Genomic DNA, 22,558 nt, shown 5'->3' with positions numbered 1-22,558 from the left:
CAGTTTGACAAAATCATCTAATACAAATGCTGTTTTATAACAAAATGTTGAACATCTCATGTAATTTATTGAATGCTGTACTGACACTGAAAAACAGAATGGTTGTATGGGTATTTGAAGTATGCTTTCTACTGAATGCATATGGCTTTAACACTGTCATAAAGTAAAAAAATCAGTAGGTCAAAACATCTTAAACTGGACAGTCGATATTCTAGAATGAATCAATTTAAAGAAATTCAGGTAGTGTTGGACATACATCTTAGCCAAATACATAATTAAATCTCAAAAGCAATATATATAAAGAATAGAATAAGTAAAATTGGCATCATATGACATTTGCCTAAATAAGTCCTTCAAAATAACAGTACCATTTATTTTAAATCAAGAACAGTTTTATAGATAGAACTGTTGGATACTGCTATCTACCTTTTGAGGAATTTTAAAAAACAGAAAAACATATGGGAAAATTATAGAGAATTGACAACTGCTCATGTTTTGTCATAATTGCTTCCCTTTTTATTTTTATTTCTAAATAAGAGAAAAAAAATTCCCAACAAGTCCCTCTTATGTTTAGTAGCAGTCCCTCCCTCACTCTCCACCATGAGGCAAACACTGTAGCAGGGATGTACATCATTTTCCCTTTTTAAATAACATATTTAATTTATAAGTAATCAGTCATTATAAAAGTACCAAATATAGACCTACATACATTTTAAGAAATGAAAGTCACCATCATCTCCAATAGCATTTCTCAGAGGTGACTTGTATAAACAATCCAGCATATATCCTGCTGGACCTTTTTTAAAAAAAATTATTTCAATAGCTTTTGCAAAGCAGGTGGTTTTTGGTTACATGGATAAGTTCTTCAATGGCAGTTACTGAGATTTTGGTGCACCCATCACCAGAGCAGTATCAAGTGTACTCAGTGTGTAGTCTTTTATCCCTCACCCCACTCCTCGCTTCCCCCAAGTCCCCATAGTCCATATCATTCTTTTGCTTTGCATCCTGGTAGCTTAGTTCCCATTTATAAGTGAGAACATACAATATTTGCTATCTGCTGGATCTTTTCTTATCCAATGTCAGACACACATACAGACACAGATATCATTATCTGATGGTTAGTATTGAGTGTCAACTTGATTGGATTGAAGGATCAAAGTATTGTTTCTGGGTGTGTCTGTCAGGGTGTTGCCAAGGGAGATTAACGTTTGAGTCAGTGGACTGGGAGAGGTTGACCCACCCTCAATCTGTGTGGGTACCATCTAATCAGCTGCCAGCATGGCTAGAATAAAAGCAGGCAAAACAATGTGGAAGGACTAGACTGGCTGAGTCTTCTGGCCTCCATCTTTCTCCTGTGCTGGATGTTTCCTGCCCTTGAACATCAGACTCCAAGTTCTTCAGTTTTTGGACTCTTGGGTCTACACCAGTGGTTTGCCAGGGGACCTTGGGCCTTCAGCCACAGATTGAAGGCTGCACTGTCAGCTTCCCTACTTTTGAGGTTTTGGGACTCGGACTGGCTTCCTTGTTCCTCACCTTGCAGATGGCCTATTGTGGGGCCTCACTGTGTGTTTGTGTGAGTCAGTACTCCTTAATAAACTCCCTTTCATATATAGATTTATCCTATTAATTCTGTCCCTCTGGAAAACCCTGACAGATGCTCTTGAGTTGTTTTTACAAAAATGGAATTATTCTGGGACTCTATACTGAACAATAAAATGTGGCACTATTTTTCCATCTCAGTGCATAAAGACCTACTCTATTGTTTTTAAAAGCTGCTAGTTCTCATATCTATTATTTAATGAATTCTTTACAGACAGATACTTTAATTGTTTCCCATTTTGCCATTATAAAGCAATGCAGCTACAAGCAGTCTTGTGCGGCGCTCCCTTCTGCAAGCTAAACCTCTAGAGCAGCAGTCCCCAACATTTTTTGCACCAGGGACTGGTTTTGTGCAAGGCAATTTTTCCATGGATTGGAGGGTGGGGGCAATGGTTTTGGGATGAAAGTGTTTCACCTCAGATCATCAGGCATTAGATTCTCATAAGGAGTGTGCACCCTAGATCCCTCGCATGTGGAGTTCACAATAGAGTTCGTGCTCCTATGAGAATCTAATGCTGCCACTCATCTGTCAGGAGCCAGAGCTCAGGCTGTAATGCTTGTTCACCCTCCGCTCACCTCCTGCTGTGAGACTGGGTTCCTAACAGGCCACAGACCAGTACTGGTCCATGGCCGGGGGCTTGGAGACCCCTGCTCTAGAGGCAACATTATCACTCTGCCAAAGGACTGCACAATTTTTTTCTTACCTTCCCTTCATCAAACTATCCCCTAGAAATGTTTTGCCAGTGAGTGTTCCCATGAAGAGGGTTCAAGTGCACACTTTTTGCACACCCTTGCTGACACTGGTTTCTACTGACATGGAACACCTATGATCATATGGCTGGGCATGGGTTTTCTACCTTTTAATTTTCTCCTACACGTCAAGGCTGAACTGTTACAACATTGAGGGCCCATGGTGGCAGAGAGTGAGACACACAGAAAGTAGAGAATGACCCACAGTTTTCCTGAGTTCAACAGCTTTTAGGAAAAAGAGAGGGCAAACAGCTGTCTTGGGGAGCTCTGTTTGCCTTGTGCAACACTATTTAGTCCTCATCTGAGTTTCCCAAGGTTTCCCCAGGCCAGCCATCTGCAAATAGCATTAGTGGAAATCTGAATAATTTTCTTCTAAATGCATGTATTTTATGTCAACTGTATTATTGGAGTAAAAGAAAGCAGAGAACTGTAGTTAATTTAAAACTAATCTACAACTTGCATGCAAATAGATTTGAATGTTTATATTTAAACTCAGTGTCAAATATTTAAGGAATAATCAAGCCATACAATTAAGCCACTTGTAAATGAGATCATTTAAACATAGTGCTCACCAATTGCCAGGCACAGATTAAGCACTAGATAAATATTGGTCCCTCTTCCGCTTCCTCTCCTAACTGAGTTCCCCATCTGCTTCCCCCATTCCGACATACTTTCACGTCCCAGCAATCTACAGGGGTTTCAGGCTGATCGTAACTGAAATGGAGAGTGAAGGCCAAGGAAATAAGGAAGGTCCCAAACCTGGCAGAAAGCTTTGTCAAGAAACTTCCTACTCTAAATGTAAACACTAGATAAATATTAGTCATTCTTCACTTTCCTCTCCTATCTGAACTCCCCATTTGCTTCCCTGTCAGGACAGAAAGCACAGCTTTTGTTTTGTGTCAAGGTTGAAGCAGAATGGACCTGTCCAAGGTTTCCTGACAGTGTGTCATCAGCCTGGCTTAGATCTTGTACTAGATGGAGAGTGTTGTTTTAATGAGTGGGGAAAACAGATGAGAGAGTCACTTTCGTAGCTTCCTCCCACTCAACTCCTGCTGTGACAGACACAATAAATGGCAAGTCAAGGCCCAGATGGGGAAATCCAGCACACCCTCTTCTGCACCCCAACTCTCAGTCTGAGTGCTCGTAAGTGACTTGAAGTCAGTTCAATGTCTGCTGATTTTGTTTAGTGTGCAAAGTTTATTGCCATACTTCCTGAATTTGCCTTCATATCCCTTCTTGTGTGGGTAAAACAGTGCTCTGCCTACCCAAACATGAGACTGTTAGAGCTATGCAAATCCAGGGAGCTCTCTCAACACTCTACAGCACAAAGCCTCTGCAACTTTCACATATTCAAACTCTATGCAGGGGTCTAGGCAGAAAATGAACTCTCAAAGGCTCATTGTTAGCTTGGGGAAAAAAGGTTACGAAAATTATTTTTATGTTCCAGTAACTTACAGTTGTTTCAAGAGAGTGAAGCCCAAAGAAATAAAGAAGATCCCCATTCTGGTAGAAAGCTATGCTAAGAACAGAGTTCTTCCTATTGCAAATGTCAGCCTATCATTCATTTCATATAATTTCCTGATAAGATCGTCATGAGATGCTTAGAACTTTTCTGTCCTAAATTTATATAACAATGTGAAAGGTGAGTATATGAATTTCATATATATTCACAAACGCTTAAAGCATTTTCTAAATTATTACAAAATAACATTTTCTATAAATCCTGACTGAATTCAAACCACATAGCACACATTCATAGGAAAATCATTTTATAATCAACAATTATTTTAGTTGCCTTATGAGCAAAGCTGTAGATACTATGTCACAGAACTATTTTTCACTCACGACTCAGTATTTAACAATGTTGTCTTAATACCATATGTGTCATTGAAATATATGGTGGGCAAGTATGATCAAGCCACAAATATAGCAATCTCTTGAACACTTTTGTTTAGTTACAGAGTAGTAAGAATTTTAAAAATATTATTATTCCATAAAATAGTGTTTATTTCTGATAAAATTGTTCCTGTACTGTGCTCTTCATGAAGTGAATGTTTTGGTACTTTAAAAGCAGGCTACTGTCACCTGGTGTCCAGTCACTTACGTGCCACATTTCTAGATAGCTTTAGATTCACATCTGCTTTGAAGATCTTACTGTCACTTGGAGCTATACTCAGCTTAGTAAACATCTCTGTGGAAATAGAAACTTAAAAACTATAAACCCAAGAGAATGTGGGTCACAGTAGAGTCATTTTCCCATTCAAGTAAGATGTGAAACACCAGGAAAGAAAAGTTTCATTCTGAGTTGATGCTGACAGGGTATCCCATCCATTGACAGGACATGGTGTAGCACAGAGACCCAGTAAGGATAATGCAGCCCCTGGTGCTCAGCTGCCTGACTTCACCAAAAGAGACTCCCCATTACTTGATTTCAGACCCTGGAAGTCGTTTGAAAGAAAATACATCCAACTTTAAATAAAAGTTTCTTTAAAAACATCAAAAGCAAATATGAACAATTTGGGAGATTATCAACTAGTTCCAATAAAATCTCTTTAAGGTAGTATGCACATACAAATCATTATTTTTAAAAAAGATATTTATAAAGACTAGAAAAGAAAGTCTCCAAATCATTATCAAGAAGGTTTTTTCAGGCCAGACATGGTGGCTCACGCCTGTAGTCCCAGCACTTCGGGAGGCCAAGGCAGGAGTAGCACTTGAGGCCAGGAGTTTGAGACCAGCCTGGGACAACACGGCAAAACCCCATCTCCATTAAAAATACAAAAATTAGGCGGAGGCTGCAGTGAGCTTAGATTATGCCACTGCATTCCAGCCTGGGCAACAGAGAGCCTGTTTAAAAAAAAAAAAAAGTTTTTTCCACGTATACTTTATGTTATATACACACCCCCGCCACCAGCAAAGCATGTGCCATGTGCTTGAATTAACCTTCGTGTCTTATGATTATAAAATGTTAACTGTGTTGATACTCACTTGGATCTTCTTACACACCATGACTTTTCTAGAATGTAATAGTTCACTTTTAACTATCAGTTCTCGCTTCACTTCTTCAGCTGCTTTCTGACTATACATTGAGTATACTATTTTTGTTCTGGCTCTTTAAAGAAAAATAATTGGGAACAAAATTTTCAAGATTAAAATGATACAATAACACATTTGGAAGAAAGCACTGAATTAGACTAGAAGACAATGAAGAAGAATCCAGTCAGGAGGAAATTCCCCATGGAAGTTCCTGCGAAGGGGCATCAGTGAGGTCAAAAGCAGAAGGCAGGAGGACAAGCTGTGGAGAAGAGGGTGACCTTTAACACACCCCTACATTTCCAAACTTGGTCTCTTTGTGTTTGTTCACTTATTTATTTGTCTTAAATTCTTCACTACTCTATCACATATAAGAGTAAGGTACCCTGTGTGTGAACAGGGATGAACTACAAGAAATACAACTACAGGACTACTCTGAAGCTGCAACAGTCCCAACTTTGATATCAACAATAATTCACATTAAATGGTTCTTCGTTTTTTTTCTAGATTTTAGAAATACTAAACTTATTTAACAAAATTGGTCTGGAAATTAGCTTGATGAGATTGATTTTTTAATGAAAAATCTTATTTGTAAATGTACATGCCATTGTTATGCAAAAGAAGATGCTAATAAGATTCATCTAATCACTTAGAAAATGAATAGCTTCACCTGCCTTAGAAACTGCATGAAAAATTTAATCTTTTTTAAAAAATAATTTAGACAACACATCTCTAAATTATTTTTTAAAGTCTCAAAAAAATCTAAAAATAAAGAAAACACCCAAGATCATTCTAACAGGCTATACTGGTGAAAACCAGAATAAACTCCTCTTTGAATGGGATTATATTTCAAATGACTTCTCCAAACTCAAGAAAAATCACCTATGAGAAAACCTTACTAAACACTCTAAGCTAAACTCTTCAGGGAGTTACAGGATGAAAAGGACTTGGACATTTTAGAGCCCTGTTAACCTGTGGGAAAGTGCTACAGTATTACTTCTTTTTTCTGCCTGGTAGAGAAGATAGCCCCCAAAGTTGTCGCTTTCCTGCCCTGTGAAGACTTAAAGGATTTGTTTAGAGCTTAGCAGTCTTATTTCAGCCTTCTGCTCCCCGACTTGATAAACCTCAGTTCATCATATCCTTTTGGAACATTCCTCATTACTTTGCTGGTGTCCTCCACTCACTGTCTGTTTGCATGGAAGGTTTGATCTCAAGCCTGCATCTTCATAATGTGGATGATTCACAATGGGCTGAAGCACAGAGAGCTTAACACTTGCCATCCTGGGCGTGGCACCTGCAAACACTGCATCTGGAAGTCAAGAGGAATGTCTCAGGAAGACACTCAGTGAGAGTGAGAAGGGGTCTCCTTCAAGTGTAAATCAATTATTTCACAGGTAGCAGAGTGGAGGCCCAGCAGGTTCATGACTTCAAGATTCAATGGCAGAACTAGAATGAAGTCAGATGCCTAGGTTTTCTTCTAGGGTTTTTATGGTTTTAGGTCTAACGTTTAAGTCTTTAATCCATCTTGAATTAATTTTTGTATAAGGTGTAAGGAAGGGATCCAGTTTCAGCTTTCTACATATGGCTAGCCAGTTTTCCCAGCACCATTTATTAAATAGGGAATCCTTTCCCCATTGCTTGTTTTTCTCAGGTTTGTCAAAGATCAGATAGTTGTAGATATGCGGCGTTATTTCTGAGGGCTCTGTTCTGTTCCATTGATCTATATCTGTTTTGGTACCAGTACCATGCTGTTTTGGTTACTGTAGCCTTGTAGTATAGTTTGAAGTCAGATAGTGTGATGCCTCCAGCTTTGTTCTTTTGGCTTAAGATTGACTTGGCGATGCGGGCTCTTTTTTGGTTCCATATGAACTTTAAAGTAGTTTTTTCCAATTCTGTGAAGAAAGTCATTGGTAGCTTGATGGGGATGGCATTGGATCTATAAATTACCTTGGGCAGTATGGCCATTTTCACGGTATTGATTCTTCCTACCCATGAGCATGGAATGTTCTTCCATTTGTTTGTATCCTCTTTTATTTCATTGAGCAGTGGTTTGTAGTTCTCCTTGAAGAGGTCCTTCACGTCCCTTGTAAGTTGGATTCCTAGGTATTTTATTCTCTTTGAAGCAATTGTGAATGGGAGTTCACTCATGATTTGGCTCTCTGTTTGTCTGTTATTGGTGTATAAGAATGCTTGTGATTTTTGTACATTGATTTTGTATCCTGAGACTTTGCTGAAGTTGCTTATCAGCTTAAGGAGATTTTGGGCTTGAGATAATGGGGTTTTCTAGATATACAATCATGTCATCTGCAAACAGGGACAATTTGACTTCCTCTTTTCCTAATTGAATACCCTTTATTTCCTTCTCCTGCCTAATTGCCCTGGCCAGAACTTCCAACACTATGTTGAACAGGAGTGGTGAGAGAGGGCATCCCTGTCTTGTGCCAGTTTTCAAAGGGAATGCTTCCAGTTTTTGCCCATTCAGTATGATATTGGCTGTGGGTTTGTCATAGATAGCTCTTATTCAGGACATAGGCATGGGCAAGGACTTCATGTCTAAAACACCAAAAGCAATGGCAACAAAAGCCAAAATTGACAAATGGGATCTAATTAAACTAAAGAGCTTCTGCACAGCAAAAGAAACTACCATCAGAGTGAACAGGCAACCTACAAAATGGGAGAACATTTTCGCAACCTACTCATCTGACAAAGGGCTGATATCCAGAATCTACAATGAACTCAAACAAATTTTCAAGAAAAAAACAAACAACCCCATCAAAAAGTGGGCAAAGGACATGAACAGACACTTCTCAAAAGAAGACATTTATGCAGCCAAAAAACACATGAAAAAATGCTCACCATCACTGGCCATCAGAGAAATGCAAATCAAAACCACAATGAGATACCATCTCACACCAGTTAGAATGGCAATCATTCAAAAGTCAGGAAACAACAGGTGCTGGAGAGGATGTGGAGAAATAGGAACACTTTTACACTGTTAGTGGGACTGTAAACTAGTTCAACCATTGTGGAGGTCAGTGTGGCGATTCCTCAGGGATCTAGAACTAGAAATACCATTTGACCCAGCCATCCCATTACTGGGTATATACCCAAAGGACTATAAATCATGCTGCTATAAAGACACATGCACACATATGTTTATTGCGGCACTATTCACAATAGCAAAGACTTGGAACCAACCCAAATGTCCAACAATGATAGACTGGATTAAGAAAATGTGGCACATATACACCATGGAATACTATGCAGCCCTAAAAAATGATGAGTTCATGTCCTTTGTAGGGACATGGATGAAATTGGAAATCATCATTCTCAGCAAACTATCACAAGGACAAAAAACCAAACACCGCATATTCTCACTCATAGGTGGGAATTGAACAATGAGAACACATGGACACAGGAAGGGGAACATCACACTCTGGGAACTGTTGTGGGGTGGAGGGAGGGGGGAGGGATAGCTTTAGGAGATATACCTAATGCTAAATGACGAGTTAATGGGTGCAGCACACCAGCATGGCACATGTATACATATGTAACTAACCTGCACATTGTGCGCATGTACCCTAAAACTTAAAGTATAATAATAATAAAATAAAAATAAAAATAAAAATAAAAGAATGAAGTCAGATGGCTGATAAAGTAGCAGTTGGCAGCCAGGCCTGGGTAAACTATTTTCCTTGGAAAATAGAGCTTCATCAGCTCATCATTAAAGATTTCTTTCTTTAAAGAAAAATCTTAGAAATCTTTCCTGAATCTAGAAAAGAAGTATGAAATGGACTAGGAAAGCTTTATAGTAACAAAGAGTTCTGGAAGATGATTTAGTATTCAATCATTTGATACTCAGATGACAACAAAGTCTCCCTTTCCACACATGAATAAAATACCACATTCCATGAGTTTATTTCAAGAAGGAATGTGAAGGACTAATATTAAAAATTCATTAAAAAAATAAGCACAGTAAAATTATTTTAAATGTGGCATTTATGACTGTGAATAAATTTTGAAAAAATTAAAATCTATAAAAAGTGGCAGAATAAATTACTAAGAACATATGTATAACATTTCCCCTGCAAACCATTTAAACAGGATTGATATCTCCTTTGTTTTAGATATTCTAAAAGCAACGTTGCTTAGAAAGAGTGAGATCAGTGGAAGTAACTAGGGTTTAAGAGTTTGCAGTGGTGTATAAAATTGTGGGAAAAACAGCTAAATAATATGACTTTTTTTTTTTTTTTTACCTGGTTTAGTACTAGATTTGATCCATTCTATAAATTCTTGTGGCAAATTGCTGAACTCCCCTACAGTATTCCACTGGGTTTGCAGATTTGCTGAACCTGGTATTGACATTGCTGCTAATATAGCAAACACAACAGCACCAGGATGTACTTTGCAAAAGAGCCATCCAAATAGCTGAAACCAAATTAAGAATACATTGGTAATTGTTAGTATAAGTAGTATGCATCTGTCATGCAAAACTTCTTCCCAGAGAAGAATGTGGCCTCTGCTAGAGTCCCAAATAAAGGATTAATTATCCTAAAGAAAAAGCCCCAAAATAATAATCTTTGAGATCAAAAGAATTCTACCATCAGCCTCATATAAGTGGAACACAATGTAGGAAGCTCTTTTCTCAACCTGCTTTCTCTACTCCCAGATTCAAGTAAAGCCACAACCACCTATGCAATTTACAAGGCCCAATGCAAAACAAAAATGTGGGGTCTCTTGTTAAAAAAGTATTAAGACGTTCAAAACAGCAGCAGCAAACATTCAACCAAGTTCAGGGTCCTTCTGAATGCGAGGTCCTGTGTGACCAGCAGGAACCCCACACTTGCAAAACCTGCCCTGGGTGACACTTTCTATTAGGTTGGTGAAAAAGCAATTGCAGGTTTTGCTATTTTAATGCCAAAACCCGCAATTACTTTTGCATCAACCTATATCATCAGTCATGCTGTGGGATAAGACTCAAGATTAAAGGCTTCCAACCAGCCTCCTTTCTTGTGCCAGCCTGAAGGGGTCAGAAAGGTAGAAAGTAGTGCCTTTCTAACATAATACAACATTCTGATTGGGAACTTCCAGGCTGGCTAATTTTTTCCACATCCAAATAGTCCACACACCATAACAACACTTTGCTCTCTTGATCTTTCTCTACAAGTCTACAGAGCTAATTTCAAGTTTCTTGAGGGCTTATAAACACTGGCTTTTGACTTTTCTGTCTACTACTCTCTCCTCCATCCCTAGAGTGCACAGTGTAGGTGCTCACTGACTATCTGCTATGTTTAAGGGAGGTGCTGCTGTTGTACCTAGGCTGGTTGACTGATAGAAAGGTGACACTATGGAGAAGCATAAATCTGTGAATACAGAGCAAGGAGGTAGTTATCCAGGAAAAATAAGCAACAAACCACCAAGGAAGGTTTAAACTAAATTTTAAAAAGCACAAGTCAAGAATGTGCACACAAATGTGCACCAAATGAGAAAAAAAGAATAAGTTTGATACTAAAAAAGGAACATATAATTTTCAAGCACTTATAACTTGAAATTGTTAGAATTCTTTGTGATGTGAATGTCAAAACAAAAAAAAGTTATTATTTGTACAATTAAGCTCTGCTTTCTATCAGCACCTGCAGTAATCACTCATGAACTCAGTCTGTACTAAATCGGTATTTGTTGTACACCAACAACTATTTTAAATCTTTAGAAAGATAGAAAATGATCAGCTTTGGCCCTTACCCTTTAAGAAAGATAAGTACAAAACCATGAAGAGCTTTAACTAGAATCACTTAAAAGACTTTGTAATTCATTATTTTAGGGCCACTCAATAATAAAGGCTAAAATTATCACAGTAGCTATACTCCAACATAACATGTTACCTGTCTTGAGCAGATCAGTGATGCCATAACACACATGTGTGGTGTCAAGAAGAGTTTTAGTCTCATAATTAAAATACCAAGGGCTGTATATGCTAACAATTGCAATGCATGGTAAACCAGCTGAAAGAAAGAAAATGTTTTTTACTCCTACTGTTTGTGAAGTTTAAGAATACTAAGCTGGCAATATGCAGAAAGGGGTATGTTCTCCTTAGTAACAAAAAATACTACTACTTTGGTTTCTGAAATTTCTAAAACAATTTTTAAAATTCACTTTCAAACTGTTCCATTTTAGTGGAAGGCTAAAATTATAAAGTCATTAAGGCAAGTGTTTCTGTGATTCTCAGAGTCAAACCTGTGGTTAATCAAGCCCACATTTTTAAATCTACCTTGATGCTACCATCAGACCAAGAAAAGACAGTGGTAAAAGAAATGACTGCTGCCTCAAGATCTGAGGGCTCCACCTTGGAACTGCCCTCAAAACCAGACTGGACCACTAGGAGATGGGAGCAGTAACCAATCACATCTCTGAGGCCTCAAGCAAGGTGAGCAGAGAGGAAAGTGATTTCCAATCATGCAATAGACACCTCATACATATGTCTAAATGGGCTCCAGAAATCAACTGCCATTAGTGTAAAGATGATCAGAGCAGAACAGATGAGTTTCCTAGTTAATTTTAACAAATGAATGGTCAGTGAATCTGCATGTAGCATTCTCATAAAAACATATAACAGGCTATTTTCAAGATGATTGCTGACAATTCCAACAAAGTTAGAAACTGGAACTAGAAAGGAAAGTCCAAATGCATGCAACTTTAAGATAAGTAAAATTATAGTGATATTAAGTCTTTACCTCTCCATGATCAAACTGGTGTTTTCTGGAACAGAAAAAAATATATTGCCATCAATTCATTATTGAAGCACTTACTTCATATATTTGCATTTTCATCTTGCAAATAGGAGTTTTACAACTTCTATAACATTCTCTCAGGACACATATAGGCAAATCAAAATAACTAAAAGTTACATGCCAAAACTGGTGCTATACTATTTTAAGAAAATTTATGAAGAATGACAATGTTGTATTATATCCTATTTGACTACATGGGTATTTATTAGGACAACAAAGGCACACTGTGGTGTCCCAGCTCCCTCACTGGTGATAACCCAGCAAAGCATGGAATGAAAAAAACCTTTGAGATTTTCACTAGGCAACCAAGTAGAGATGACAAATAGGTGGTTATATGTGTAAATCTGAGTTCAAGGCAGAAGTCTGTGTCAGAGACAGAAATGTGTAGTTGACAATGCACATCTTCTCTTTCTTAAGCACTGATATGTTCCCAAGTTCTAGAGTAATACCTGGCACTTACAGCTCAACATTTTTAATGAATGAACAAGTGTATCAATAAACTGTTAATCCAGGCCAGGTGTGGTGGCTCACGCCTGTAATCCCAGCACTTTGGGAGGCTGAGGTGGGCGGATCACAAGGTCAGGAGATCGAGACCATCCTGGCTAACACAATGAAACCCCGTCTCTACCAAAAAAACATACAAAAAATTAGCCAGGTGTGGTGGCGGGCGCCTGTAGTCCCAGCTACTCAGGAGGCTGAGGCAGGAGAATGGCGTGAACTTGGGAGGCGGAGCTTGCAGCGAGCCGAGATAGTGCCACTGCACTCCATTCTCGGCAACACAGCGAGACTCCGTCTCAAACAAACAAACAAAAAAACAAAAAACTGTTAATCCAGGTAGCATATAATCTAATTTGAGAATTTGGCCTCAAAAAGACTGATATATTAGCAAACTCAGTAGTACATAGGGGGCTAGTGAAGGAGATGAAACAGTTCTTTATTCTTGTTTCACTCCACATAAAAACTATCAGTTACCATTTGTTGAGTACTTACAATGTTAATATGCTTAGTACATTCCATTAACTCTAATCCTACAACCATTTATTACCCCAATTTACAGCCAAGGAAAGGGAATCACAGAGCTGCTAAGTGGCAGCCAGGACTATATTCTGCCTGACTTCAGAGCCAATATACTTTTTACTACATCATGCTGCCTCTAACCCACTTTACTTCCTGGGTCTTTGAGTAAAGAGAATATTGGCATTCACGTCTTTCATAGTTAAAATTTATGTCCTACTCTTCTCCTTTTTACACTGGCTTTGGTAGCTATGCAAAATAAAATGTCAACATTGCCACTCCTCTTCCAAAAAAGAGCTCTGATCCTATTTGAACTGAAAACCCCATGAAGCTTAATGGTTTCCTATAATTATTTCTATAGGTGAGTTATTACTCTTGAAGGGACAGCTTTGTTTCTGTGAGAAGTTCCACCTTCCTCTTCCAGAGCTGCATACTACAGCTGAAACTTTGTAGCTTCCTCCTGAGCTCTTCAAAAGTAATTTCACCTCAAATGAAGAAAAATTTTGGCATTGTAAACCAGAACGTTTTTCTTTCCCCCTTAGCCCTCAACTCAAATGTTACAGGTATAAACATATAACTGTATATGTTACAGTAAATTGTTTCTAAGTGAGAACAAGGATTCTCTCAGGAGTATGTGCAATAATTTATCATTATGTTGGCAGAGACTTGGAGGTGAGGGAATAATATAAGGGTGTGTATATTCAAATTATAAAAGAAAATATAGGGCCAGGTAAGGTGGCTCATGCCTATAATCCCAGCACTTTGGGAGGCTGAGGCAGGCAGATCACGACATCATGAGTTCAAGACCAGCCTGGCCAATATGGTGAAACCCTGTCTCTACAAAAAATACAAAAATAAGCTAGGCATGGTGGTGGTCGCCTGTAGTCTTAGCTATTCAGGAGGCTGAGGCAGATGAAATTGCCTGAACCCGGGAGGCAGAGGTTGCAGTGAGCCAAGATTGTGCCACTGCACTCCTCCAGCCTGGGCGACAGAGCAAGGCTCTGTCTCAAAAAAAAAAAAAAAAAAAAAAAAAAAAAAAAAAAAAGAACAGAAAATATAGATACATACATTAGACAATCCTTGTCCTCCCAAAATCCTACAAAAGAATAAAAGTAAAGTTAAAACTACCTTCACTCCATCTTCCAATCCCACACTCTTAATAATTACAGGATTTATCTTTCCAGATCACTTCTATGCACAAACACATAAAAATCTCCAAATTTTAAACAGAAGTATAATCATCCTATACACACACACACACACACAGGCAATTTTTAAAATTCAATAATGTATACTGGACCTATTTCCAGAAAGATGGCCGAACATTCCACTCTATGATTGGATCATAGTAGATATTTTGGATGTTTCCATTTCTCACATAACACACAATACTACAAAAGGCATCTCTCCCCATCATCTCTGTATTTCTGTGAGCATCTCTAGAGGGTACACTTGCACTGTTGGAACCTGCAGGGCTAAAGGACAGGCCCACTATATGTTTTACTGTGTATTGCCAAATTTCCCTCCCATCTACTACCTCCCACTCTTGCAAGCATTGGGTATACTATTAATTTTTAGAAATATAAGAAGTGAAAAGGTCTTCACTTCAACCTGAATGTCTTTACCATAGGATCAAGACTACCTTTTCATGTTCATTAGTCATATGTAAATACTCACTCATTCAACTACTATCCTTTACTATCTTGCAGGCACTGTATATAAACTGTTGAACAAAAATGATCCCTCCCTTCAGGAGATACAGGTCACACATCAACATTTAAGTACAAAGGGTGATAAACGGTAAGAGAGTAAGATGAAGGGTGTGATGGCAGAAAATACCAAGCATACTGTAGGCCTCCCTAACTCTCAGATTATAAACGTACCCTCTTAGTTAATTTTGGGGCTTTATTTTTTTTCTATACCTAATTCTCTGCTTCATCTGAAATTTATTTTCTGCAAAAAGTGAGGTATGAATCCAATTTTATATTTCCCTGCTCATTTCCCAAAAGGCAGTCCACTGGTCCTAAAACCACTCACATAATAATTTACTTTCCCTGCTGAACTGAAGTATAAAACTGTGTCCTTCGAGTGTAGATTATGTGCAGGGCTACTGTCAGACTGTACTGGATAACATCTGAAGGATGAATAAGTGATGTGCTGTGTTCTGCACAGATAGGAAATAAGAAGAAACACCAAGAAGGGAAATGACCACAATAAAAACATCAATTATCAAATATTAGGTACACAACATGTGAGTATAAAATTAATACACTGTAAATATCTATTTAATAAATGAACAGAGGAGGTAACAAAATTCTTAATAGCATATTTACCTTATGTGTGTCTGTTGTTTAGCTAAGACAGCCCACATATCACTAATAATCTGTAAATAGATTTTGAAACACTTTAGAAAAGCTGTGTTGGGAAAAATGATATTTTAACTAAAGTATCTTCTAAACTGTAAAACTTTTAATGAAAAATATAAGTATAGAGATAAGAGATAACTCAGAAAATAATAATCACAACAACATAATCTTATATTTGTGTAGTATTTGATCAACACTAATATTCAACAACCCTGTTGGGTAGATTATATCATCCTCGTTTTGTAAATGAGCAACAGGCTCATATGGATTAAATGATCGCCCTGTAGGTAGACAACTACTAAGAAGCACTGCAGTCTTGAAACCAGATCTTCTGGCTTCAAATTCACGTTCAGTGCTGCTTCCACCATGCCAACGTTGTTGGCAACACCTCTTCTTAACAGCGCACTCAGAAAACTGGAGAGCTGGCTCAGAGGTTGATAATCACAGCTGGAAGCATTCAAAACAGTCACTGTGCTTTCATATTTAGCAATAACGAGGAGGTCATCTAATCTAAAATCCTATCTCCAGTACAAATATTCTCTACAACACTGATGACAGGCTGTAATCCAGCCCTTAGAATCCGCCAGCTGCTGCTTGAATCTATAACACTTATCAGTCGAGATCAGTTCTGGTCAAAAGTCCTACCGCCTGGAATTGGCCATGATTCTAAGGAGCCAGATTGTGTGTAACCTTATTTTCAAGGGGCAGGCTTTTAACATATTTCAAAGTAATTATCCACTTTCCATCTGAATCTTTTCTTCTCTAAACGAAACAGCCCAGCTAATAGTTTTCATCATCTGTCAACACTCAGGTTGCTGTCTTTTGCATATGTTCTGGATGGCCAGTGCTTAGTAGTTTTTGAGTACCCACTAGGTTCAAATCCACATAAAGTATATAAATGTGCAAAGCACACACAAAGCCTAGCACACAGCAGGAACTATTTATTTATTTATTTATTTATTTTGAGGCAGAGTCTTGCTCTGTCGCCCAGGCTGGAGTGCAGTGGTGCGATCTTGGCTCACTGCAAGCTCCGCCTCCCGGGCTCACACCATTCTCCTGCCTCAGCCTCCCAAGTAGCTGGGACTACAGGTGCCTGCCACCACGCCCGGCTAATTTTTTGTATTTTTAGTAGAGATGGGGTTTTAATGTGTTAGCCAGGATGGTCTCGATCTCCTGACCTCGTGATCCGTCAGCCTCAGCCTCCCAAAGTGCTGGGATTACAGGCATGAGCCACTGCACCTGGCCAGGAACTGACTATTAACTGATTAGAGATGAAAAGTGCTGTCGGAGTGCATAGCTGAATACCAGACGTAGCCCAATGATGGGGGAAGGTGCAGAGCCCGAGTCACACTCTTCCCTTGCTTTTAAGTGGACATGATGTGACGTTCCTAACATCTTTGATCTTTCAGTTCCGTATGTTAAAATGGAGTTAACATTTGTCTACCCCATAGGGCTGTCGAATAAACAATTTAAATACTCACGTGAAATTGTTCTATACAAAGAGTACAAATATATAATATGAACAATTGTTATAATACAGAATATTCTACAAATAAATGAAATTGTGTTAACACATAAATCACTGGCTACAGATCAGGAAACTTTTAAGGTCTGTCATCTCTTTTTCCATCACAGATTAACTTCTATTCATTCTCTTAAGACACATTGGGTTACAGAGTGCACAATTCTTGAAAGAAAAAAAGAGAGGGAATATCACACTTGCTTTGACCTTATTTATATCTGGGCTTAGAATTTTATTATCAAAGCCAAGCTGGGGATCCTAAACATTTTATCTAGTTCATCAACACATTGCAAATACTGTTTTTTTCTTTCTGATTAATAATAAACACAATCCAGGAGTTACTGCACACTGCACAATCACTTAGAAAGGTATATATTAAATATTTTAGGGAAATATTACATTAAAGGTAAAAGCCAGTAATAATTTACACAGGCAAGTTGTATCTGGGTCAATATGGTCTCTGATCATGCCTTCCAAAATACATGACTATTGAAACTTGAGCCATCATTTTCCGATGTCTATTTTATGCTAGCAGATAGAATATTTTGAAGATATATAAATGTCTATCAAAAACTATCATTAAGAAAACATAGAATATGTTACAGTAAGCCCATACAAAACATTGTATCAGATTAATATGTGGCCAAGTATATGCAACTGCTATGTAAAAACAAGAAAATATTCTATTATAAGAAGGAGCTCTTAAGTGATAGACATACCTTTCTAACAATAGCAACAAACACTACAAGAACAACTGGAAACAATAATGTCTTTGTGTATCTCAGTGGAGTCTGAAATTCAAAGAGATGTTTTGTTAGAAGGAAACATTTTAACCAAATAAAGTTTCATTTCAAATAATGAAATAGGTAAATTTCTAAAAGTAGAGAAATATGAACATTCACCAATCTTCTCACTGACTGCCATCATAAAAAGGAAAGTGCATTTCCATAGAAATGAACTTCCCCAAAATGCTGAGTTGAAACACTAAAAATACAGTACCCAAACACCTGTAAGTGTGAAATGTCACTGAAAAGATTACTGCTCACTTTTTGCATGCTACTTATCTAACTAGAGAGACCAACTTAATATTCATCTAAGGTACGTAAAGCTCCTTAAATGGAACAAGCTTTTCCTGTATATTTTGTGGGGGATAAAAATATTATCATTGAAACATACACACACACAAACACACACACACACACACACACAGTTTCTCACACATAAACAAAATAATCATCGATGTTTGAGGGGAACAAAAGACTTTTACATTTTCTTTAGTAGCAGAAAAAAAATAGAAATAAGTTTAATAACAAAGCCCTATACCTCTCGATTATCTCTCCACCCAAAAAACCACTCTTAAAATTTTGCTCTTTTACACTTTTTTTTACTTTTATGTTTGTTAATTATGCATTAATAAGACTATATCATTTTGTTTACTCCCTTATATATCTTAAGCATCTTTCCATGTCAGTATGATATCATGTTAGGAAATACCACGTTATAGGTATTGTATGGGTGTACCATAATTGGAACATATATTCCCTGAATTGACACTACTCTGTCTCTACAGCACAGTCCCTAAGAATTCAGATACTTACAGTGATGAGGAATGGTATGCTGGAAACAGCTTTGCTATTTTCTTCAAATTAGCTGAAGTCATGCTATGCCTCAATAAATTATTTCTTTCATTACATAACTTACATTTAATACTCTCAGATTGTAGCAGTATGTATGATGTTCTCAATAACATTAAACAACTTCTACCACATCCTAATTCTCTAATATGTGAAGGAGTCTTGAACCCCTATGAACATGCATTTCAATGTCTTGCAAGATATGCTTCCTTTGTTTGTTTCAGCAGGTTTAACACTAAAACTCATATACCTTTGTCAGCCATTGTGTGTCAAAACCATTTGCCGGAACACAATAAATGAAGACTGACAGGCCACTGGAGTAAACAGTACCTCTGCAGAACACACTCAACTCCAAATGGCTGGTAGATAAAAGTTTCCTGTGTGGTGCCCTCTCATCCACCGGTCTGGAACTCTGGACACTGGGCTGACACAGTGGGATCATGAGGGAAACTAACATGTCAATAGAGTATTGTTGGCCAGTTTCATATACACACACATACCACTCTGAAGGAGTGACACAGATAATAGAATTAATCAGTACCACATGGATGGTGTTAAAAATGCACATATATACATGTTTATTGAACTAAACCAGCTCATAAAGTATTGCAAATTAGTATTTTATTTATTTAAATATTTATTTATTTAAAATATCAAAGTACTTTCCTTTGTATTATCTCATTTTGTCTTCACAATATCTGTTTATGGCATGCTACTAGAAACTAGTAAACTGTAACACAAGGAATGAGAGTTGCTTGTTCAAGAACATCAAGCAAAATTGCAGGCTTCTGTCTCACAATCCACTAAACTACTCTCTGCTTTCCTTCTAAATCTCTGAATACAGTTTTAGAAAGAAAAATGCTGTTGGAAGGAAAAGCTTGGACTTGATGTTTCAAAGCAAATATCTGTTTAAATAACCACAAAATGAGTGGAAATGTAAGAGTTTGAAAGCTTGACTAAATTAATGGTATCACTGAAAAATGGCAACTTTTAATGCCTCTGTGTTTACTCGCCTAGAAAACCACTGCTAGTCTGAATGTGTATTTCTAAATTATCAAAATAAGTAAAGGCCATATATTTCAGGGAGCTGCACTAAAGTAAATAGAAAAATCTTTCTCTAAGTTGCCAGATTTTCCTTTTCCTTCAAACTGAGAAAACAGCACATAAAGAGTCTGATATAAGAGGGGCACCCTTTACGAAAAATGTATGGGCCAAAACCTTAGGAAACAGAACTAGAAATCACATCTTACCTCTTTTTCCATAAAGTCAAACTCCGCTGCACAGGTATATAATAAAGTATCAAAATCCTTATAACTGAAGAATTTTGAAGTTAATAAGTTGCCAATATGAGCCTGGTAAGAAATAAAGTTACCATTACATTAAGCCATACACTGCAATAATATATTTTAATTTCAATAGTATTTGAAAATAGTTTTCATTACATTATAGAGCCCACTGTTCCCACACCAAGCCTGCTTTTGTTAAAGAAGGAAATGCTGTATCCTCCACCTTCACAGTTCCCTTCTTTTGCTGAATAGTGATAGCTCCAATGACACCCTACCTTCCACACTCATCGACATCCCAAAGGCTTTTTCCCTTGGGTTTTCCCAGCTTACTGTGCTAAACCTGGTGAAACAGGCCGCACAGCATCTCCCTTGCTGGAGCCTACCAGCAGCTCTGGGCTTGGGAACACACACAGACTTCTTTTAATCATAAAAGCACAAAGGACTATGGGGTAAAGAAAAGGAAATACGAATTCTGAAAAGGAGATTGAAAAGAGTACTTGAGTGAAGTAGAAAAGGGCGGGCATTGGAATAAAAGGTAATTTTTGACTGATAATCACCTCTCACATAATTATTCACATGTTATCAAGCATTCTCACTCACACTGCCACATTTACCTTCCACAAAAAGCCACGTGAGGAAGGTGGAATTATTTTCACTTTATAAATAAGAAAACTAGGGCACAAAGACATAAAACATTTGCCAAATGTTCAAGTTCACTATAGTCTAAAAAAAGCAACAACCAAAGAAAAGAGGAGAAATTATATCTAGGACAAACCATGACTAAAATTCTATATGATATCTACATGAAGCAGAAGGAACAGGGTAAGAGTAGGAACTAGATGGTGGCAGGTATGTGATGAAGCATTTCAAAATACTATGTCTTGTTGGGAGAAGAAATGTATGCTGATAAGCGTAAGAAATCAATAGGAAGAATATGCAGCACCTAAAATAGCATAAGAAAACAAATCCCAAACAAAATGAAAGAAATAAGTCCTAGTATTATGACAATTACCATATATGTAAAGAGCATAAATTCACTAATTAAGGGACAGATGCTTAAATTGGACTTAAGGGAAAAAAGTCTAATATTATGTTGTCACCAAAAGAAATACTTAAACGTATGCTGAAAGGTTGAAAACAGAAGAATGGAAAAAGATATACCAGGTAAGTTTAAAACAAAGAAATCTGTTAACAATTATAATGTCTCACAAAACTGAATTCAAGCAAAAAATACATGAAAAGAGACAATAAATATTATATGCTAGTAAAATTAACAAAGAAGCAAGATTATACATATTGCCAACATATCTGCAGTTGAAAATATAGATTCAAAGTACACAGAATAAGAACTGACAAAAACTAAAGGAAGAAATAGAAAAGTTGACAGTGTTCATTGAAAATGTTAAACACTGCCTCCTAGAATAAAAAAGTTGACAAAAGTTAACATGAAAGCTGAATACAATCAATTAGCTCACAGAGAATATAAACTTTACAAAGAGAATACACATTATCCTTGAACACAAGTGAAATATTTTTAAATATTCACATACCATGCAACAATAAATTCCAAAAATATATATATATATATATTTGATTATAAATGCAGGCTGGAGTGCAGTGGTGCTATCTCGGCTCACTGCAAGCTCCGCCTCCTGGGTTCACGCCATTCTCCTGCCTCAGCCTCCCAAGTAGCTGGGACTACAGGCACCTGCCACCACGCCCGGCTAATTTTTTTGTATTTTTAGTAGAGACGGGGTTTCACTGTGTTAGCCAGGATGGTTTCCATCTCCTGACCTCGTGATCCGTCCACCTCGGCCTCCTAAAGTGCTGAGATTATAGGCATGAGCCACCGCGCCCGGCCTAACTTCTTTTTTTTTAAGAGATAGGGTCTTGGCTGGGCGTGGTGACTCACACCTATAATCCCAGCACTTTGGGAGGCTGAGGCGAGTGGATCCCTTGAGGTCAGGAGTTCCAGACCAGCCTGACCAACATGGTGAAACCCCGCCTCTACTAAAAATACAAAAATTAGCCAGTCATGGTGGCATGCACCTGTAGTCCCAGCTACTCAGGAGGCTGAGGCAGGAGAATCCCTTGAACCCGGGAGGCAGAGGTTGCAGTGAGCCGAGATCACACCACTGCCCTCCAGCCTGAGTGACAGAACAAGACTCCATCTCAAAAAAAAAAAAAAGAGACAGGGTCTTGTTATGTTGCGCAAGCTCCTGGGCTCTCCTGCCTCCACCTCCTGAGTAGCTAGCTATGACTACAGGTGTGTGCCACCATGCCTGGCTTCTGTATTATTATTATTATGAGACAGGGTCTCTGTCAGTCAGTCTGGAGTGCAGTGGCATGATCATAGCTCACTGCAGCCTCCAACCCCTAGGCTCCAGAGATCCTCCTAACACAGCCTCCCAAGTAGCGAGGACTACAGGCACACACCGCTATGCCAGGCTAATTTTTTAAAAAAGTTTTTGTAGAGATGGACAGAATGAGCCCAGAGGCAAGCCCGGAGCCAAGTGAGTGCCAGGCAGGGGCGCTGCTGGTTGCGGAGATTTCCAGATGGTGAAGC

The 22,558-nt window shown here is 38.0% G+C and overlaps 1 long non-coding RNA gene and 1 pseudogene across 1 annotated transcript; both read right to left on the bottom strand.

The window, feature by feature from the left end:
• The window catches only part of LOC117981179 (uncharacterized), a 119,726-nt pseudogene that overhangs the window by 18,152 nt on the left and 79,016 nt on the right, over positions 1-22,558 (bottom strand).
• LOC103785027 (uncharacterized) lies at positions 842-21,060 on the bottom strand. The gene is made up of 8 exons (XR_008626194.2): positions 20,268-21,060; positions 19,957-20,058; positions 17,792-17,863; positions 15,518-15,567; positions 14,253-14,280; positions 12,114-12,138; positions 11,265-11,384; positions 842-9,810 (listed from the first exon to the last, which is right to left on the bottom strand). It is a non-coding gene; the product is annotated as an uncharacterized LOC103785027 (long non-coding RNA).

This window comes from Pan paniscus, chromosome 6 (genome assembly GCF_029289425.2).
Source record: "Pan paniscus chromosome 6, NHGRI_mPanPan1-v2.0_pri, whole genome shotgun sequence".
In the NCBI taxonomy this organism is placed as follows: Eukaryota; Metazoa; Chordata; class Mammalia; order Primates; family Hominidae; genus Pan; species Pan paniscus.
The sequence above is the reverse complement of the archived record's forward strand: the minus strand, read 5'-3'. Positions and strand labels throughout refer to the sequence as shown.